This window comes from Myxocyprinus asiaticus, chromosome 28, assembly GCF_019703515.2.
Source record: "Myxocyprinus asiaticus isolate MX2 ecotype Aquarium Trade chromosome 28, UBuf_Myxa_2, whole genome shotgun sequence".
NCBI classification, from domain to species: Eukaryota; Metazoa; Chordata; class Actinopteri; order Cypriniformes; family Catostomidae; genus Myxocyprinus; species Myxocyprinus asiaticus.
In genome coordinates, this window is record NC_059371.1 from 15,991,918 (window position 1) to 16,013,086 (window position 21,169).

The window sequence follows — 21,169 nt, forward strand, 5'->3', positions numbered from 1 at the left end:
AGGACTGAGTTAAACAGCATTGCATGCTGATATTGGTTCATTAAATGGGTTTGAGTGTATGCCAGCATTGGCTCTTTTAGTTCTTCTTGGTGCTGGTACAGGCTTTTTCATCTCTGGTTCAGACACTCTAGGAGCCGTGCCAGTGTCAGGCATAACCCTCTCTGGACCAGACACTCTAGGAGCTGTGTCATTGCTAGACTCAGCTCTCTCTGGTATCAAACCTTGTAGTTCAATGTTCTCTGAAATCAGTACAGGTTTACCTATAAGGCCTTCAATGGCTGACACAGCGGTTTCAGGGTTCACATTCTCTGTCTCTTGTAGACTAGGAAATGTGACATCTTCTAACACAACAAAATTAGGATTAGAATGCACAACATCAATCTGGTCAGAAACAGATTCTCCCCTCGATTGTGGTGTTGTGGGAGAACAAGTTTCAGTCATCTCTGGATCAGGAATAGAGTTAACACAATGGTGCATGTCAACTCTATGGAATCTCTTTATAGGACTACCATCAAGGGGCTCAATAGTATGTGTGTTGCCCTGCACATCTATGACCCTGTATACAGTAGGACCCCATGAATCCTGTATTTTGTTCCTACCCAAAGGTCTGTGATGCAAGTATACCTGCTGACCCACATCAATCACAGGGCAATAGATCGTCATTCAAAGGGGCAAGTCTCTCAGCAGCATTGTGTTCAGCATATTACCTGGCTTTTTAATGAGCTTCTTTCAATCTGTCTTGGTGAATCACCAGTCAATCATGTTTTCTGTCCACAGTTTCCTCTTGAACTAGCAGTGCATCAACTGGAAGATGCAGGTTCAGCAAGTACTCCAAAACTCCAAACAGCAAGTAATGTGAGGAGTATCCAGTGGTTGTATGTGCATTACATTATAAGCACACATCAACTCAGGAAGGTGTTCTGGCCAATGCTTTTTCTTTTCTGGGGGAAATGTACATAATAGATCATGGAGTGTTCTGTTAAAGCGCCCACACTGACCATTATCCTGAGGCCGATAGGGTGTGGTGCGGGTTTTCTTTACACCATACATTTTATACAGCTTAGCAATCACGTCACTTTCAAAATTTCTGCACTGTTCAGACACACCATATTTCATGAACCACTCTTTCAGAAGGATCTTGGCAGTGGTATCAGCCCTTTGATCCTTAGTTGGAAATGCCTGTGTAAACTTTGTGAAAACATCAGTCACAATTAATACGTCCTCACGGCCATCAGAGGCAGGTTCAAGCACAGTAAAATCTACTGCCACTACTTCAAGGGGCCTTGAAGCCAGAAATGGCTTCATAAGAGGATGTATCCTTGGTTGTGGCATCTTGGTTAAGATGCACCTTTGACACTTTTTGATCCACTGATCCGCATCATTATACATGCCAACCAAGAAGCATCGTTGCCTCAACAGGTTTAGCATGCGCCCAATGCCCTGATGTCCCATACTGTCATGAACACTTTCAAGGACCTGTTCTTTTAGACATGAGAGTAAGAGCAGCTGTTGGCAGTCACCACGATGTTGGTCATTCACAATGCGATAAAGCAAGCCATCCAGCTCACTAACACACTTCCACTGCTTTATCAGTGACAGTACAGACTTTGATAGACCAGATAGACCTCTCACGAGTGGTGGGCTTTTGTTAACGTTCCCAAAAGGTTCTGAAAATCTGAGAGTGGGATCTTTAATTTGAAAATCCTTTAGTTCAGCTGTTGTATAACCCGGCAGAGTAGACATACTTCCTTGAGGGTTACTGCCTTCCTCTACTCCACACTCTAAAGCACAAATCTGTCTAACCCTACAGCACTTTTCACCAGCCATCACTAAGTCAGGCTCTAAGGCTGTTCCTTTTTTATGATATTGTATATGGCAATACAGTCAACGTATTCTGCATCCTCAGGAGTGGCAGACTCCCCTGCTGATGGCTGCCTAGAGAGGGCATCAGCAGCTGCATTATGCCATCCTGGGTGGTATTTCACTTCAAAATCAAAGATGGCTAATTTTTAGTGTTTTTAGATGACACAGAGGGTTATTATCTGTGATGACCACAAACCCTGTAGATAATCACAGAGTTTTTCAGAGATAGCCCACTTGAGGGCCAGTAGCTCAAGCTTCATGCTACTGTAAGTTCTGTCATTCCTTTCTGCTTTACGAAGTCTCCACTGGCATAAGCTATGACTCTTCTACACTCACCCTGCTGCTGGCATAAGACAGTGCCCAGAACTTCACTGCTCGCATCTGTCTCCAATGTGAAAGGAAGATTGAATTCTGCATACCCTAACACAGGAGCAGAAGTAAGCTTCTCCTTCAGCAGCTCAAAAACTGACTGGCACTGTGATGACCACAAAGCACTAAACTCTCTCTCTTTGTGGTGCCAAACTGCTTGATACACAGGTGCACTAAATTATGAAGAGCGCTGGCAATTCTAGAAAAACTCTCAATGAACTTTCTATAGTAACTACAGAACCCTAAGAACGAGCGTAATTCCTTAACTGTACTGGGAATTTTCTACTGCTTGACCATTTTAACTTGATCAGTACTAATACCTCAAGCTGAGATCTAATGACCTAAGAAAGTTATTTCATGCTACAAGAAACTTGGCTTAACTTTGAGACCTGCTTCTTTTAGTCTGTTAAAGACTACTTCCAGTCTCTGCAAGTGCTCATGGAAAGTGGGTGAGTATTCTAGTATGTCATCAAGGTACACTAGCATGATCTGAAAAATTAGATCACCCATGGAAGCCTGCATAAGACGTTGAAACATTGAAGGTCCATTGCAAACCCCAAAGGGCATCCAAGAATACTCAAAAATCCCAAATGGAGTCGTAAATGTAGTCTTATGCCTGTCGCGCTCATGGACAACAACCTGATGATATCCACTAGCTAAATCAATGGAAGAAAATAACTTTGCTCCTTGTAGTGCATTAAAGCTTTCATCTATCCTAGGCAGAGGAAACGTGCCTTTCTTGGTCTTTGAGTTCAGCTTCCTGTATTCGACACAAAGCCTGAGACTACCAACATGTTTCCTAACTAGCACAATAGGTGAAGTATAAGCACTAGTGCTTTCTTTGGTCAATCCTTTCTTAAGGAGCTTAGTGATATGTTCTCTGACTTCCCTATACTGAATAGGTGGGTGTCACAAAGTTCGTGGTTGGGGCAAGGAGGAAGCAGGAGTCGGCGAGTTGGGCAGTACGCTTTGCTCTGATTAACCCTCTTGGTAGGCTAATTGACTACAAGCTACATTGTTTAGCAAGCTGACTTTGGAGCTTGGCAACTTTTTTTTTATTTTGGGGGGGGGGATTTTCACCCTTTTTCACCCAATTTGGAATGCCCAATTCCCAATGCACTTTTAAGTCCTCGTGGTCGCGTAGTGATTCGCCTTAATCTGGGTGGCGGAGGACGAATCCCAGCTGCCTCCACGTCTGAGACTGTCAACCCGCGCATCTTATTATGTGGCTTGTTGAGCGCCTTGCCACGGAGATATAGGAGGCTTCACGCCATCCACCATGGCATCCACGCTCAACTCACCACGCGCCCCACTGAGAACAAACCACATTATAGCGACCACGAGGGGGTTACCCCATGTGACTCTACCCTCCCTAGCAACCAGGCCAATTTGGTTGCTTAGGAGACCTGGCTGGATTCACTCAGCATGCCCTGGGATATGAACTAGCGAACTCCAGAGGTGGTAGCCAGCGTCTTTTACCACAGAGCTACCCAGGCTCCTCGGCAACTAGTTTTTTTTATTTCAACGATCTCTGTCACTTCTGACATCAAATTTTGCCTTAAATCAAGGGAGTTTACAGTCATAATGTGAGAACTGTGTTGGGCCTCATGTATTCAGATAGAAGACAAAGGCAGGCCTAACACAGTAGTAAAAACCTAACTCAAGCCCCCACATTCCAAGTCATAAATTATACTGATAAAAATCACGCCAAAATCAAACATAGGGAGTCCAAAACAGACTACAAGTCCCATGAAGCCTTACTCACTAAATGATCGAACTCTCAACTCCTATTGGATGAGGCACACAACAGAACACACCTCAAACCATGACATCATCAGGAGTAGAAATACCTCTGAAATGCTTCCAGGATTTGCTTCCAGCAACTTTGTTTGCAGTGTGTAGACGCAGCTCATTGCTGCTCTCAGGTGCAACCTCGTGGCACAAGGAAGTAACGTCCGAATTGAAACTGTGGCCTTACAATCTCCATCTCACTGGACGAGTTGAGATTACTCTGTGTTCAACCGCACACTAACGGATCCGAAGGAGACCGCCGAGCAATCCGCATCTTCATCCGTTTGCCTACAGAAGTGAAGAGATTAAAGATTTCTCTTCCATCTTCAATCAAGGCGACATTTCTGAGTTCTCCACCAGCCTGCCGAGAATCAACAGCCGTGCCCACCAACAGAGTGAGGAAACGGCCTCCTGTTATCACACGAGCCTCAAGGAACCAGGTCGGAGTTAAAAGAAAATGGTTACACATTCTACCTGTGTCCTCATGCGATTCAAGTAAGAGGTTTACATCTGGGCAGAGATAGAATATTATAGTGTGTTATTCTTGTGTTTCAGTGTACTACGTCGCACACCAAGAAAAAAAAATAAAACCTGACCTGTTTATCCAAACAGGGCGATAAGTATCAGGATCAATAACCAACTAATATAACTTAAAAACAACATATGTCTCCTCAGAAATTATCCTTGAACCGTATTTGTAATATCATTTCAACTTTTTGTTGAATATGTCATAACGTGACCATATGCAAGTTAGCATTCACATGACCACATGTAGTCGGAATTCACTTGTAGTCAGAACACATTGTTCAAGATGGCACAAATATTTTAAGCATTCAATATTTGTACAAAACTCTTTTGAAGAACACAATATATTCGAATAATACACAGTTATGCAAAGAAAACTCACCAAATCCAGGGGTTTCACAATCAATTAATAGCCACATCAGATTTGAGAGGATTTCCCAATCTGCTATCATCCACTTCAAAATCGGTAATCACCACTCTAAAAGCGATCTGATATTGTTAATGAAAAGTTTATAACATCATATAGCACATTATTAGATGATATTAAAGAATTAATTTGATATTTGCCTTAGATCGGGGGCCTGGGTAGCTCAGCAAGTAAAGACGCTGACTACCACCCCTGGAGTTCACGAGTTCAAATCCAGGACGTGCTGATTGACTCCAGCCAGGTCTCCTTAGGAACCAAATTGGCCCGGTTGCTAGGGAGGGTAGAGTCACATGGGGTAACCCCCTCGTGGTCACTATAATGTGGTTCGCTCTCAGTGGGGCGCGTGGTGAGTTGTGCATGGATGCCGCGGTGGATGCTGTGAAGCCTCCACATGTGCTATGTCTCCACGGTAAAGCGTTCAACAAGCCATGTGGTAAGATGCATGGGTTGACGGTCTCAGACACGGAGGTAACTGAGATTCAAAGTCACTACGCCACCACAAGAGCTTAGAGTGCATTGGGAATTGGGTATTCCAAATTGGGAAAAAAAATAAATAAATATATATATATATACACTATATTGCCAAAAGTATTCGCTCATCTGCCTTTAGACGCATATGAACTTAAGTGACATCCCATTCTTAATCCATATGGTTTAATATGACGTCGGCCCACCCTTTGCAGCTATAACAGCTTCAACTCTTCTGGGAAGGCTTTCCACAAGGTTTAGGAGTGTGTTTATGGGAATTTTTGACCATTCTTCCAGAAGTGCATTTGTGAGGTCAGACACTGATGTTGGACGAAAAGGCCTGGCTCGCAATCTTCGCTCTAATTCATCCCAAAGGTGCTCTATCGGGTTGAGGTCAGGACTCTGTGCAGGCCAGTCAAGTTCTTCCACATCAAACTCGCTCATCCATGTCTTTATGGACCTTGCTTTGTGCACTGGTGCAGAGTCATGTTGGAACAGGAAGGGGCCATCCCCAAACTGTTCCCACAAAGTTGGGAGCATGGAATTGTCCAAAATCTCTTGGTATGCTGAGGCATTCAGAGTTCCTTTCACTGGAACTAAGGGGCCAAGCCCAGCTCCTGAAAAGCAACCGCACACCATAATCCCCCCTCCACCAAACTTCACAGTTGGCACAATGCAGTCAGACAAGTACCGTTCTCCTGGCAACCGCCAAACCCAGACTCGTCCATCAGATTGCCAGATGGAGAAGCGTGATTCGTCACTCCAGAGAACGCGTCTCCACTGCTCTAGAGTCCAGTGGCGGCGTGCTTTACACCACTGCATCCGACGCTTTACATTGCACTTGGTGATGTATGGCTTGGATGCAGCTGCTCGGCCATGGAAACCCATTCCATGAAGCTCTCTACACACTGTTCTTGAGCTAATCTGAAGGCCACATGAACTTTGGAGGTCTGTAGTGATTGACTCTGCAGAAAGTTGGCGACCTCTGCGCACTATGCGCCTCAGCATCCGCTGACCCCAATCTGTCATTTTACATGGCTGTCATTCCCAATCGCTTCCACTTTGTTATAATACCACTGACAGTTGACTGTGGAATATTTAGTAGCGAGGAAATTTCACGACTGGACTTGTTGCACAGGTGGCATCCTATCACAGTACCACGCTGGAATTCACTGAGCTCCTGAGAGCGGCCCATTCTTTCACAAATGTTTGTAGAAGCAGTCTGCATGCCTAGATGCTTCATTTTATACACCTGTGGCCATGGAAGTGATTGGAACACCTGAATTCAATTATTTGGATGGGTGAGCGAATACTTTTGGCAATATAGTGTATATATATATACAGTGGTGTGAAAAAGTGTTTGCCCCCTTCCTGATTTCTTATTTTTTTGCATGTTTGTCACACTTAAATGTTTCAGATCATCAAACAAGTTTAAATATTAGTCAAAGATAACACAAGTAAACACAAAATGCAGTTTTTTAAATGAAGGTTGTTATTATTAAGGGAAAACAAAATCCAAACCTACATGGCCCTGTGTGAAAAAGGGATTGCCCCCTAAACCTAATAACTGGTTGGGCCACCCTTAGCAGCAACAACTGCAATCAAGCATTTGCGATAACTTGCAATGAGTCTTTTACAGCGCTGCGGAGGAATTTTGGCCCACTCATCTTTGCAGAATTGTTGTAATTCAGCCACATTGGAGGGTTTTCGAGCATGAACTGCCTTTTTAAGGTCATGCCAAAGCATCTCAATAGGATTCAGGTCAGGACTTTGACTAAGCCACTCCAAAGTCTTCATTTTGTTTTTCTTCAGCCATTCAGAGGTGGACTTGCTGGTTAGTTTTGGATCATTGTCCTGCTGAAGAACCCAAGTTCGCTTAAGCTTGAGGTCACGAACAGATGGCCGGACATTCTCCTTCAGGATTTTTTGGTAGACAGCAGAATTCATGGTTCCATTTATCACAGCAAGTCTTCCAGGTCCTGAAGTAGCAAAACAGCCCCAGACCATCACACTACCACCACCATATTTTACTGCTGGTATGATGTTCTTTTTCTGAAATGCGGTGTTACTTTTACGCCAGATGTAATGGGACACACACCTTCCAAAAAGTTCAACTTTTGTCTCGTCAGTCCACAGAGTATTTTCCCAAAAGTCTTGGGGATCATCAAGATGTTTTCTGGCAAAAATGAGACGAGCCTTAATGTTCTTTTTGCTCAGCAGTGGTTTTCGTCTTGGAACTCTGCCATGCAGGCCATTTTTGCCCAGTCTCTTTCTTATGGTGAAGTCATGAACACTGACCTTAACTGAGGCAAGTGAGGCCTGCAGTTCTTTGGATGTTGTTGTGGGGTCTTTTGTGACCTCTTGGATGAGTCTTCGCTGCGCTCTTGGGGTAATTTTGGTCGGCCGGCCGGCCACTCCTGGGAAGGTTCACCACTGTTCCATGTTTTCGCCATTTGTGGATAATGGCTCTCACTGTGGTTCTCTGGAGTCCCAAGGCTTTAGAAATGGCTTTATAACCTTTTCCAGACTGATAGATCTCAATTACTTTCTTTCTCATTTGTTCCTGAATTTCTTTGGATCTCAGCATGATGTCTAGCTTTTGAAGATCTTTTGGTCTACTTCACTTTGTCAGGCAGGTCCTATTTAAGTGATTTCTTGATTGAGAACAGGTGTGGCAGTAATCAGGCCTGGGTGTGGCTAGAGAAACTGAACTCAGGTGTGATAAACCACAGTTAAGTTATGTTTTAACAGGTGGGGCAAACACTTTTTCACACAGGGCCATGTAGGTTTGGATTTTGTTTTCCCTTAATAATAACAACCTTCATTTAAAAACTGCATTTTGTGTTTACTTGTGTTATCTTTGACTAATATTTAAACTTGTTTGATGATCTGAAACATTTAAGTGTGACAAACATGCAAAAAAATAAGAAATCAGGAAGGGACAAACACTTTTTCACACCACTGTATATATATATTTGCCTTAGATTTCTCTCTCTCCTGCCCCATACTCAACGTGGCGTGTCCTCTATTTGCTTCTGCGAGTTCGTCTAGATGACATCACACGCAACTGCGGCGCGTACTATATACGTCACACTTTTCGTCTTATTTTTTGCATTGTAATTTTTTTATAGTTTTACTTTACACATCTACTTGTAATTTACATATCACTGCGTATTTTTAGTTTATTTGGTTGAAACTACAATTAATGCATTTTGTTTTAGTTTCCAGTCCTTTTTTGACCTGGGTTACATATAACACACGTGTTGATACAAAAATGTGAGGGGTGACAAACACCTTAAAAAATGGCGAGTTCATGGCAAATTTGCTGCAAATTCACCACTGATAATTTTCACATGCAAATGAGGTTTGCGGCTAATTTGCGGCAAATTGCCCATCTCTCTCTGATTACCTGTCATGTGGAGCTCACTGAAATAACAACAGAAGTACTGCATGAGCATAAACAGCTGTAAATGAGTGATTAAGGATGTGATTTATGGAGTAGTTTCACCTTGTGAACGCGTGTGATTGTGTATGTATCCCATCAAGGCTTGCCGTAGAACACGTATGACCATATGTAGCTTTCAGTGAGTAAATAAATTGTGTTCCATAAAAACAGACTGTTGTGCCTCCACTTTTTGATTTCATTAGTCATTTTAGTGTGGAAAAATGCTTGGTGACAGAATCACTGTGGATTACAATCATCTTTTAAGATGATATGCAGCTGACTGTGATGAAAACGTTCAGTTCAGCTCAACATCTTATCAGTTCTTCAGTAAAAGTAAAAGCTCATTGGTCACTTGAAGAGAACACAAGAGCCCACCCCAGAGACAGAAGGGTTTTTTCTGTCATGTTGGGTCTTTTTTTTCCCATATCTGGAATGATTAACTCAGCAGGGAGTCCCGATGGTCAAGTGATTAACGACCCCCTGCTGAGAGACGCTAATGCGTACTCCATCTCTCATCTACTGGCCGACGGTGTTAATGAAGCTCACACCTAAAAAAAAAAAAAAAAAAACACTTGAAAAATCGGCTAGTGTGATGCTGGCTTTAATGGCTTCTGTTAAGGTTAAAAACCCCTTCTCTAATGAATTTCCTCTTGAATCTGATGCCCATTGCAATATCCAACCTTTGAAACACCACCTCAATGAAAATCTCTAACAATTCCTGCAGTAGTCCTGAGTGTAAAGAGGACTCATACCCCACCACAACACTGACACCACAGTACTGCACCAGAGCATGTTCTCCTGTTAAACAAACTTAATGTCTCTTAATTTATCACTTGTTTTAGGTGCTTGGTAAGACAAGCATCACTACTATTATTGCCCATGCTTAGTGTTAGGATTTGTTCTAAACTCGCAACCCGCAATTAAAAATTGTGCATAACACATCCTGCACCATTTGTGCTGGATGTTTTATTGACATCCGAGAGGAAACATCTTATAAACATATTGCAGATGATCAAACGACCTAAAAAAATACATCTTCCAGCTGTAAACACACACACATCAAATTGACGTCTGGCTGATGTACATGTGCAACTGTAGTGGTGTCAGACCTGTGTTGTATTGTGAATAAACTCTCGGAATACAGAAATCCTTGCCATCAAGTCCTCATTTATTTAATCTGGTTAAACAAATAAGCATAATTTTGAGGACCATTGCAGCAAATAATCAGCACGTGGCAGCAATGCACGTGGCAGCAATGCACGATGCGCTGAGAAAACTCGCACCAACTGAGCGTTTTACAAAACTCATTTTAAGTCTACCGAAGGTTTGTGCCTAGTTTCTCTGACGTCATCAGCCCGCTGACTGATCTCACTAGAAAGGGGGCCCCCGATCCCGCCCAGTCATGCCAACAGGCTTTTCTAAAAGTGAAATATGCACTTTGTGGGGGACAGCTCTTACATGCTCCAAACTTCTCTCTCCCCTTTATTTTGCAGACAGATACATCTGACAGATGGCTGGGGGCAGTGCTCTCACAGGAGGTGGAGGGGGAGGAGCGATCGATGCTGTACATTAGTCATAAACTCTTGCTGAGGGAAAGTACAGCACCATTGAAAAGGAGTGTTTGGCGATCAAGTGGGCTGCCCTCACCCTCCGCTACTACCTGCTGGGTCGGGCCTTCACCCTCTGTTCAGATCACACCCCACTCCAATGGCTCCACCGCATGAAGGATACCAATGCACGGATCACCCGTTGGCACCTGGCACTTCAGCCATTCAAATTTGTGGTGATCCACTGACCGGGGGCGCAGAAGGCCGTGGCTGACTTTCTCTCCAGAAATGGGGGGGGGGGGGTTTGGCAGGCCGGATGCCGCCCGACCTGAGTCGGGCAGTGGGGGTATGTGGTGATGGTGGCATGGTCGTGTGTCTGTTTGCGGGAGAGAGTGAGTGGTGTGGCTCATCAACATGATTTCTAACAGCTGTTTCTTGTTACAGTGATAGTGGGGAGAGGCCTCAAAAACGGCCAAAACATGCAAGAGAGGGAGAAAGGGAACGAGTGTACAGCACTGGCATGTGATCTACTGAGTGTTTATGATCTAATGAGTGTTTTGAAGAAATGTATGTTTATGTTAAGAGTGAATTATTGACTGCATGAAAATCAACAAAAAGTACCTATGCTGTACACAAAAGGATACAAGAAAATAAAAAGCCTGACCTGCAGTGTGTCACTGCTCCCCGCCTCCTCATTTCCACACCCGAACCCTGACATGGTGTCACACCATGCAAACCAGCTCAAGTGGTCTCTTGTTTTGATACTCTCAAGTGGAGCTCTCGCTTCAGGCTCTGGCGATTTACTAACAACACACCTTCTGCAGCATCAAACATACTCCTTCACATCCTTTTCCATTCCTTGCCAATAGATTCTGCGTCTGGCAAGGTAGTGTTCGTTGTTGGCCCTGATGTCCGGCTTCATCGTGCACTCCTTTCAGCACTTTCTCTTGAAGGGCAGCAGGTTCAACAAACTGAAAGGTCTTTTTCTTGGTGATAACATCCCTGGACAAATGATACAACAAGCTCATTCTCACTGATAATTTGTCCCAGTGCCTGAGAAGACGAAGCACAGCAGGTGATTCCCCAAACCGTCCTCTTCTAGAAGGCCTTTGTTTGCGCTCCATGAAAGACAGTACTGTGCTCAGACATGGATCAGCATGCTATAACTCAATTAGCTCCTTCCTCGACAGCCCTGGACCATCCGACAACTTAGCTAGTATCAACGTCTCAACCAACTGCAGAAGCAGGTAAGCATACTGTTGAACATGATTGTACTGTTGTCTGCTGCTGCTCAGGATGGCTGAAACCTCTTCCTCATAGACACAAGAATTCAGAGATGTCGCAACATGATTAACTTGAACATCCGAACATGGCTCATCTTGTGGACGCTTCTTGAAAGGATGGCAAGACCAACTCTGGAGTCCAGTCCGAAGAGGTAAGCTTTCTGTCCGTCATCACTTGTTTCTTACCCTTGCAACGCCTTGGTCTCTTCATGCCTGCTGTCAATGCAAAGATGGGCATGCAACGTGAGAACAGCCTTCAATGTACTGCTAGTAGAAGACCACCATGCCCAAAAATTACCTTCTTTTTGTCTTCGATGGAACATCAGTGCCATCCTCCATGAGATCCTGTTCCATGATGTCAACAATAGCCCTGACCTTTTCAGGATCAGTTGCTATGCCTTCACTACTTACAATATGCCCAAGGAACTTAACAGAGGGTTTCATGAAATGACACTTTTTCTGAGACAGCTTTAAGTTGTGAGATTGGAGTCTTTGGAAAACCTTCTCAATTCTTTACAGAGGAAAAATGAGGATGTCATCTAGATAACACAGCATGCTCATGAAGTTCTGATCACCAAATATGCTCATCATCATCCTCATGAATGTCGCAGGGCTACTGCACAGGCCCTGCGGAAGCCTGTTATACTCGTAGAACCCAAATGGCATAGTAAACACAGTGAATTTATTTTAATTCCCGTGCACTCCCATGTTATAATACCTTGATGTTAAATCCATTGTGGAAAAGAATGCATTACCACCAAGAGCCGCAAGAGCATCTGCCTGATGTGGAAAAGGATGTGCATCCTTGATGGTGCATGCATTCAGCCAATGGAAAACTGGTACACAGTCTCAGATCACCATTCCTCTTCCAAACTAACACCAGATGCGATGCATAATTACTCGTGGACTTCTCGCTCATCCATGTTATCTAAGGCCTCATGCAGCTTTTCATAATGTGAAGGTCTCCTGTAAGGCAATCTGAAAGATTTAGTATCACTCAGGCAAATGCAGTGAACAGCGCCCTTGGCTTTACCACAGTCTAATCCGTGACATGAAAATATGGACTCATATTTAACCAGCAGTTCAACCAACTTCCCTCTCCAGTAAGGAGTCAAATAATTTGAATTTATGTCAATGTCCTGGAGTTCTAAGTTGGATAGCACTGAGCTGGCAAGACACATTTCTGGTTTTCAGTCTTCGCCACATTACATTGCAAACCCACTGCCTGTTGAAAAGGCATGTCAAGGTAGTCAACATCTAAGTCTTCTATAGTCACGCAAGCGTAGACGTCAGCCAACTTGCACTTGCGTTTGAGACAGATCGGCTTGTTGGATGGGTTAATAACCTTGATTGGCATCGAGCCATCCTCCCACAATGGCACAACTATCCTGCTTACCATCACAGTTGTTGCCACTGTATGCACTGTGCTGGGCTCCACTACAACCCGTACTGCCAACAGATATCCTGTTGTTGCTAACCAACTTACCCCACACTAAATGTTCTTTCAAGGGCTCTAGAGTGACTGCATGTCTCAGTTTCACAGTCCCCACTTTGTCAGGTGTATCTGTCCCTTTCCAGGACTCAACATTGCACAAAAGCTGAACCAAAGCTCCTGTAACAGAATCACCCATCAACAATTAGGGTGGTACAGAGAAACAGCAGTCAAACACTTTCATCAGAATATGACATACTCCCAGTGCGCTTGTTTTCCGACCACTGCAGCCAATCAGCGTAAGCACAGTTGGGGACACGCCATCAGAAACGAGTACTATTGCTTCTAAACGTTTAGCCAGGGCTTGCAAACGGATTGTAATGGCCATAGACCCACTGTCAAGCATGCCCCAAAGCAAAACTGTATCCTGAACACAAACATCAGTAAAGGAAAGTTCATCATCTGTGTTCAGTCTCTGTATGTTTTGAAAAATCACTTTTGTCTTGTCGTAAACAGTTTCACAAAATATTCATACTCATCTAGCCTCACCTGCACATCAGCCACCGACCATTCGTCCAGCAGCTTGCACTTGAAGATCAGAGCTAGTTCTGGATCAGGGCAGTTTCGAACATACATCACAGTTGCTTCATGAAAAGGGTCATCAAGAGACTTGCCCTGTCTTTTCAGCCCTTCAATAGCAATATCAATAGCTCTGTGCAGCCTAATCCAGTAGTCGAATGGCTGCTTGTTTCGTAAAGGTAAAGTGGCATAAAAGTCTGCCAAAGGCATTCATGAATATACAGTGTCACTACAATGTTGTTTGAGTCTGTCAAAAACTGGTTTAGGACCATTACTCAATCAGTGGATTACATCTCAGTCCCACCTTCACAACATCACATGCTCTCCCCTGCAATTTGTTCAGTACTTCGTCAGCTTGTCCTTTCAAAGGCAATTCTCGCTACCTCAAGTACACTTTCATTGTGTCCACCCACTCATCAACAGAAATGTTCTCTTCCCCATCACCCCTGAAGTATGGAGGCTCAGTAATATCTTGCTTAACGATTAAGCTGATTTTTGAAAGTTCACTCATATTGACAGTTGACTCACTTTGCTTGTTTTGACCAAAAACCCCAGACTCAAGACAGATGACTATGTTCTGGCCAATACTTCTGCCTATCTGTTTCACTATATAATTAATCAGATTTAGTGGCACAGTATTTGGATCAGGGAATTGTACGGAATCATCAGAAACAGCATAAGGCTGAGATAATGTAGGTCTCTGCACATTAACATTCCGTGAGTAAATGGGGTGGAAGAAAGTGGATCATTTTTATGAGCCCCACCTATCTGAGGTGCAGTCATGAATCTTAGGACACCTCTCCCTCTACCTACACTCATTTGACTCTCAGCACCATCCATTTCAGTGTCAATTTATTCAAAAGAATCAAAGTACCACTTGCAAAACTTGTCAGAAGGAAAAAAAAAATATATAAGTCAGAATTCAAGAGAGATTTTTTTTTTTACTCTTTTAGCTACCCATAGAGCTGTATTTGAAATTCTTGAGAAAGTTGATTCAATTCAATAACAAAATTATTTCAGTACACCAAACATTTTAGAAGTCTTCAAGAATTGAAAATAATGCTTAGAATCCTTGACCATTAATTATTCACCTCAATCTCAGAGACTTCATGGATTCATATCATGCCCAAACGGCGAACCTCTCATCCATGCAGTCATGTTGCAGCAGCTCACACTCATTTGCATATGACCCCGGTCGCTCCTCCACCCGCGTTGAACTCGCCCAGTTATTCCCTCGAGGAGTGAAGTGACAATCACGGCACGAGTTGTAGCTGTGTCAAACATGTGTTGTGTTGTGAATAAACTCTCAGAACACCGAAATTCTTGCCATTCAAGTCTTCGTTTATTTAATCTGGTTAAACATCTAAGCATATTTTTTAGTACTCTTGCAGAAAATAATCAGCGCGCGGCAGCAATGCACGACGCGCTGAGGAAACTCACACCAACTGGGTGTTTTACAAAACTCATTTTAAGAACATATAATGATAAATATGTACCTGGTTAAAGAAATAATAATATTTTTGAGGACTCTTGCAGCAAATAATCAGCGTGGGGCAGCAATGCATGACACTGTGAAGGGATAATATAGATCAAGTTACAACTGATAAAACCTGATTAATAAAAAGGAGAAAATAATTAATACAATGCATATGTGCACCTCACAATACAACTTAGAATCATAAATACACTAAAACATTGGGCAAAATCATCAGTTATACAAAATACGAAGCCAAATAAAATGCTACTTAAACCCTCGTGACTTACCACTGAGAAAACTCACACCAACTGGGAAGAAGCAAAGTGCGCAAACTCCCCAAACAGGTGCAGCGGTGAGAGAAAGGAACTCCAAATATGGTCATGACAAGTGGAATCACCAAATATTAATTTTTCGATGTACACCTGCTACACTACTAGGGTCTAGTGTATGCAATTTCAAAGTGTAGTATCATTCCAAATGGAACACTAATGATTTTTTACTACATGGAAGCATTCACCATTTTCTTAGCTGACAGAAGTGATGTTTCAAATCCACATGCAAATGAGCTTTGCGGCAAATCTTTGGCAAATTGTTCATTGTTGCCAAAGGTTTGCTGCAGGTTCACCCCTACTGGTGAAGAGCTGTAAACTTCCGGCAAACATTTGCAGTGAATCACAAGCTCATTTGCATGTGAAAATAACGGCAAATTTCAGGCAAATTGGTGGCAAGTTTGCATCTAGTGTGACACCCTTAACGTATAGTCACAGGTATATTTTGTTCATGCATATGAATATTTAATTTTCATTATGCATGTTATTATTTGTTTGCTTTGGTATTGCCTACCATTATACCCCTATACTGGACTAATGATATGTAGTGAACATATAATGTCAAAAGAACATAATGGTAAAGTGTATTTATCATTTACCATTTGTGTAAGGTGATGTACATTTTCACACTGATTTAATATGATTTATGATGATGATATTTTATCGTTACAATGACGCCTCGTGCGTGGACATGTTGTGGCATGCCCAGGTGTTGCATCATATAACTTTAAAGGTTATCTAAAGGCTCCAGAATGCAGTAATCTGACACAAACGCTTTATTTATAACATTTAAAATCCTAAACAGTGATTCCTACTTCAGTAGGAATGTGATTCCGGTAAAATGTGATTCCGGTTTTGCACTAATACCCAAAGTGTTAAGACTGATCATTTTGTTCTGACTATATGTATATGGGTTTAGAATGTGTTCACCATATTTAGTCAGTGAATTTAAGTGTTTATATTGTATTTTTGGTAGCCAGTTCAAAGTATTTAGTTCTAAGAACATAATATTACTTTGATGATACGTTTTTCATACAGTACTGAGTGACTGTAATGTATTATAATGTAAGTTGTCTAAATATGTGAAGATATTCAATAACATACTTCAAAAAGATTCAACAAAGACGTTATGTGACACATGTGGTTTATTGACACTACTAAGTTTAATGTGAAGACTTAAAGAATGTTTATTGCTGAGAAAAGAAACAAGGTTGAAAAGACATGAATATATAAAATGATTGTAATAAAGTCATTACGAGAGCGGCTCCGGTGATATTGACAGCACAACTTTGTCTGTCTTTCATTTCTATCATATAGAAAACTTTTACTGCAGCACCACCAGTCGGACGGTGGGCGTGCTACACTAGCTTGTCAGAAATCTATATTTTTTGCAAGGGTTCTTTTGTTAGGTCAGCATCACGTCCAGGTAACTTCGCCCATTTAACTACATAGGGTAAGCCACGACCATTGAGTGCATGAAGTGTCCAACATTCCACACTTCTTTCAGGAAGAAGTACATCATCCAGGTACCCATAGCACACTTATTTTTGTTGCATTTTAGGTGTGAACACACTACTCACACTACAAAATGCCGTAGAATAGTGCAGAAGTATGCAATTTTGGATGCACCTTCGGTGATCAGGCAGATGATAAAAAAGGCAACAAAAAAAAATAAAATACCATAGACTTACATTGAAGGAGGGACCCGATCCAGATCTAGGGACCAGAATATCTTTTGACCACTATGCAACCACCTGGAACACCTCAGCAACCACTTAGCAGCACCCTAGCAACTGCTTGGAAATTCCTAGCAACCACATAAAAGTTCATTAAAATCCACTCAGAGCACCTTAGCAACTGCATTGCAGTGCCTTGGCAACAGCCCACAACACACTAGAACAGTGCCCATCCACTTATTCAGTGTCTGGGTTCCAGAAGTATTTTTCCCATTCGTTTTTTACATAGGCTTTTTTTTTTAAAAATCGGACAAAAAGACAAATGTACAAGGCTGTGTATTTACCGTCTTTCACAAGGGCACAAACTACAATCCCATAAAGCATTGCGAATTATGTAATTGAATAAAAAAATTAAGGGAATATATAAAACTATTCATTTTAGGTTGTTGATTTTATGTATAGAAACAATATTCCAATATGTACAAATAGATAAGTTGTTTAAGGATAAAGGGAGACATCACTCACGGTGCACATTGGAGTTGGCAGTCGCTCTGAGGCAAATTTCATGGGCATTGGTGAAGCGCTCTCTGCTGAACCATGGGTAATGTAGTTGTTAACCATAAATCCCTTTATCAAACACAATTTTGTGTGGCTTCAACAGAAGCATATACCACCAATGAACAACCACTGTGCTAAAGGCAGGTCTGTATTGAAATATTTTAAGTTATCGTTGAAAATCAATTAATCTATGGAAAAATTTAATGGGATTTTTACTTCTGGAACCAGACTGTTGTGGTGGTGAGTTTTGCACAGCAAGCACCAATGACATTTTCTTCAGAAAAAGTAAAACTCTAGTTATTTTCTGAATTTGGGGAATTTTGTGTTAGATTTGAAATTTAGAAACTGCCAGATTCCACACTGCAAGACTGACATATTTTTGTCAGGAATTGTAATACTTCTGTACAGAAAAGAGAGGGTGGAATGGAGAAATTGAGTGAGAGGTAGATAGATAAAGAGAGAGAGAGAGAGAGAGAGAGAAAGAGAGAGAGAGAGAGAGAGAGAGAGAGAGAGAGAGAGAGAGAGCGAGAGAGGTACAGAACATAAAATTCAAGGAATGAGGACAAATTAGTGTTTCACTGTGCTGTCACTTATGTTCAAGTCTCTCTGTTTCTGGAGTCATTTATCACTAAGTCTGTAAATAAGAGTGAAGAAAACAAGCAGTGGTGTTTCTCACACTCAGGAAGGAACTGACATAAAGGTCCCTGTGAGTAAAGCACTAGTGTGCCTTTCACTCAATGCAGTCACAGAGCAACTCCTGCATTGCAGTAAACAGACAGTAGAGAAGATACAGACAGGAGTGATCACACCCACCCACTAACACAAATAAGCTGCGCTATATTAAAGGTATGTGTTCTATCATGACACATACTGGGGCTCACTTCTTTAGTTTAATTACAGAATGGTGATTAATATGTTGCTATTTTCTGTCTAACCACATCAGTGACTGTTTTATCGTGTGTTATTACCTCATTCATGGTGTAATTTCTGCCCTTTTTGCATCAACAGAATTGCAAAAAATAATGTTTTCAAACAGGCTTTCCGAACAGTCCCACCATCTCTTGTTGGTTGGACAAACAGATAGTCCCACCCCAAACTCATGCCACTGGTTGAGGCAATGTTGCTGTGTTGGGCTGGTCAGGTCACTCAAAAAAACTGAGCAATGATTTGATATTGTCACAGAGCCACGTTTTTTTTTTTTTTTTTTTTAGGAAATCAGCCTACAAATGGCTTTCTTACAGTCACACCCACCCACTAACACAAATGTAGCTGGGATAGAATATAAATCCAATTCATAATTGTGATTTAAAAGCTTCCATATTTTAGAGTTGGAAAAGTGACAACTGATTCATTAATATCATTTATCAAGGAAAAGTGTGTGTCTGTGATGTGCATCCCTCTGTGTCTTTGCATGTGTGTCTGTGAAGTGTGTAGATTTGTTATGTAGGGTTTTCTATGGTGGCCGTGAAGTGCGAAACAAAACAACAAATCTAAAAACACAACAGCAGATCCAAAGACAAAACAACAATTCAGAAACACATTTACAAATCGTAAAACACAACGGCAAATCCAAAAACAAAAGAGCAAATCAAAAAACACAACACCAAATCCAGAAACAAAACAACAAGTTCAGAGAGTGCCACTGCACCAAACCAGTCCAGTGAGAAGAGCCCGAATGTTGACACAACTGTGCCAGGAGCTGTTTACTAAGCAAACATAATGGCAAGAAACATTGAGGAATCGTCCAGAGTGGAGGACAAGAGCAACTGAGAGTAAACTCAGTGGTCTGACTTCTTCCCACCTTGAACAAATTAGACAATGTTTGAAGGGCAAACTTGTACAATACAACAAGATTTACCAGCCATTTATCTGTTACTCCTTTTGAAGTATGTCCATTACTTAAAGGGATAGTTCACCCAAAAATGAAAATTCTTTCATGATTTACTCACCCTCATGCCATCCCAAATGTGTATGACTTTCTTTCTTTTGATGAACGCAAATTAAGGTATTTAGAAGAACATTTCAGCTAAGTAGGTCCTCACAATGCAAATGATTGGGTGCCAAACATTTGATCCAAAATCCATATACTGTAAATGGAGCATAAAAGTAATCCATATGACTCCAGTGTTTAAATCCATATGTTCAGACACGATATGATAGATGTGGGTAAGAAACAGATAATTATTTAAGTCATTTTTTGTTATAAATTCTCCTCCCTTCCCATTAGGGGCAATATGCAAGAAGGATGTGAATCACCCACACATATCGTATCGCTTCAGAACTTTTATTTTGCCCTTATGTGGATTTTGGAGCTTCAAAATTTTGGCAACCATTCACTTACAGTGTATGGCACTAAAGAGCTGAGAAATTCTTCTAAAAATCTTTGATTGTGTTCAGCAGAAGAAGTCATACACATCTGGGATGGCAAGAGGGTGAGTAAATGATGAGAGAATTTTCATTTCTGGGTGAACTAACCCTTTAATGGACATTAATATGGAATTTAGGGGTGGGGGGAAAAATACAATTTACATTCCTGTTGACTGTATTACATTTTTTGCACCATTCTGTGGACATTTCACCAGGAAACTGGAGCTAACACATGCCCATATGTTCAACAACACTTCCATCTATGGCCACTGGGGGCAGTGGTTCAAATGTCGATAAGCACAGACTGATTTCACCTGAAGAAATTTTGACTTACTGTTGCTGAATTTACAGTGAGACCAGCCTTACAAGTCTGTAAAAAAAAAAAAAAAGGCAAAACTACCGCATTAGTTAAATGAACACTATATTACAGTATTTCCATATGATCAATATCCAAACTCAGAATGAGCTAAGAATCTAATTACACAAAGCATCAAAGTGCAATGAAATAAAAACAAGTGAGTAAAAGATCAATATACCACAGTTTTGAATGACTACACTGTACACTAAACATAAAAAAAATCACAATACTATTGCATTGTGACCCTGATATCTATATTATATCATATCACCAGGTCCCTGCCGATTACAACCCCTATTTAATTTGTGTTTTTCACCACACCTTTTTTAGTTGAACATCATAGTGTAGAAGATAGGGAAGGGGGATTATATGTTGTGTTCAGGATTATTGTATAAGAGTGTTATAATCAAAAGTATTTTATTACTATGCTATTAATATATATATATATATATATATATATATATATATATATATATATATATATAGCATGATGTTCAGTGACAGATTCAAGAACTCAACAGAAAGCATGACAAGACCATAGCAGCTATTGCCAATTTGGGTAGAGGGCCTACCAGGTCTTATGTTTATGTGCTAAGACAATGTCACATTCAACCATTCAGTGGTGATTTCAGCAAAGATGGGAGACAGGTAGATGAGTTTATTGAAGAAGTAGAG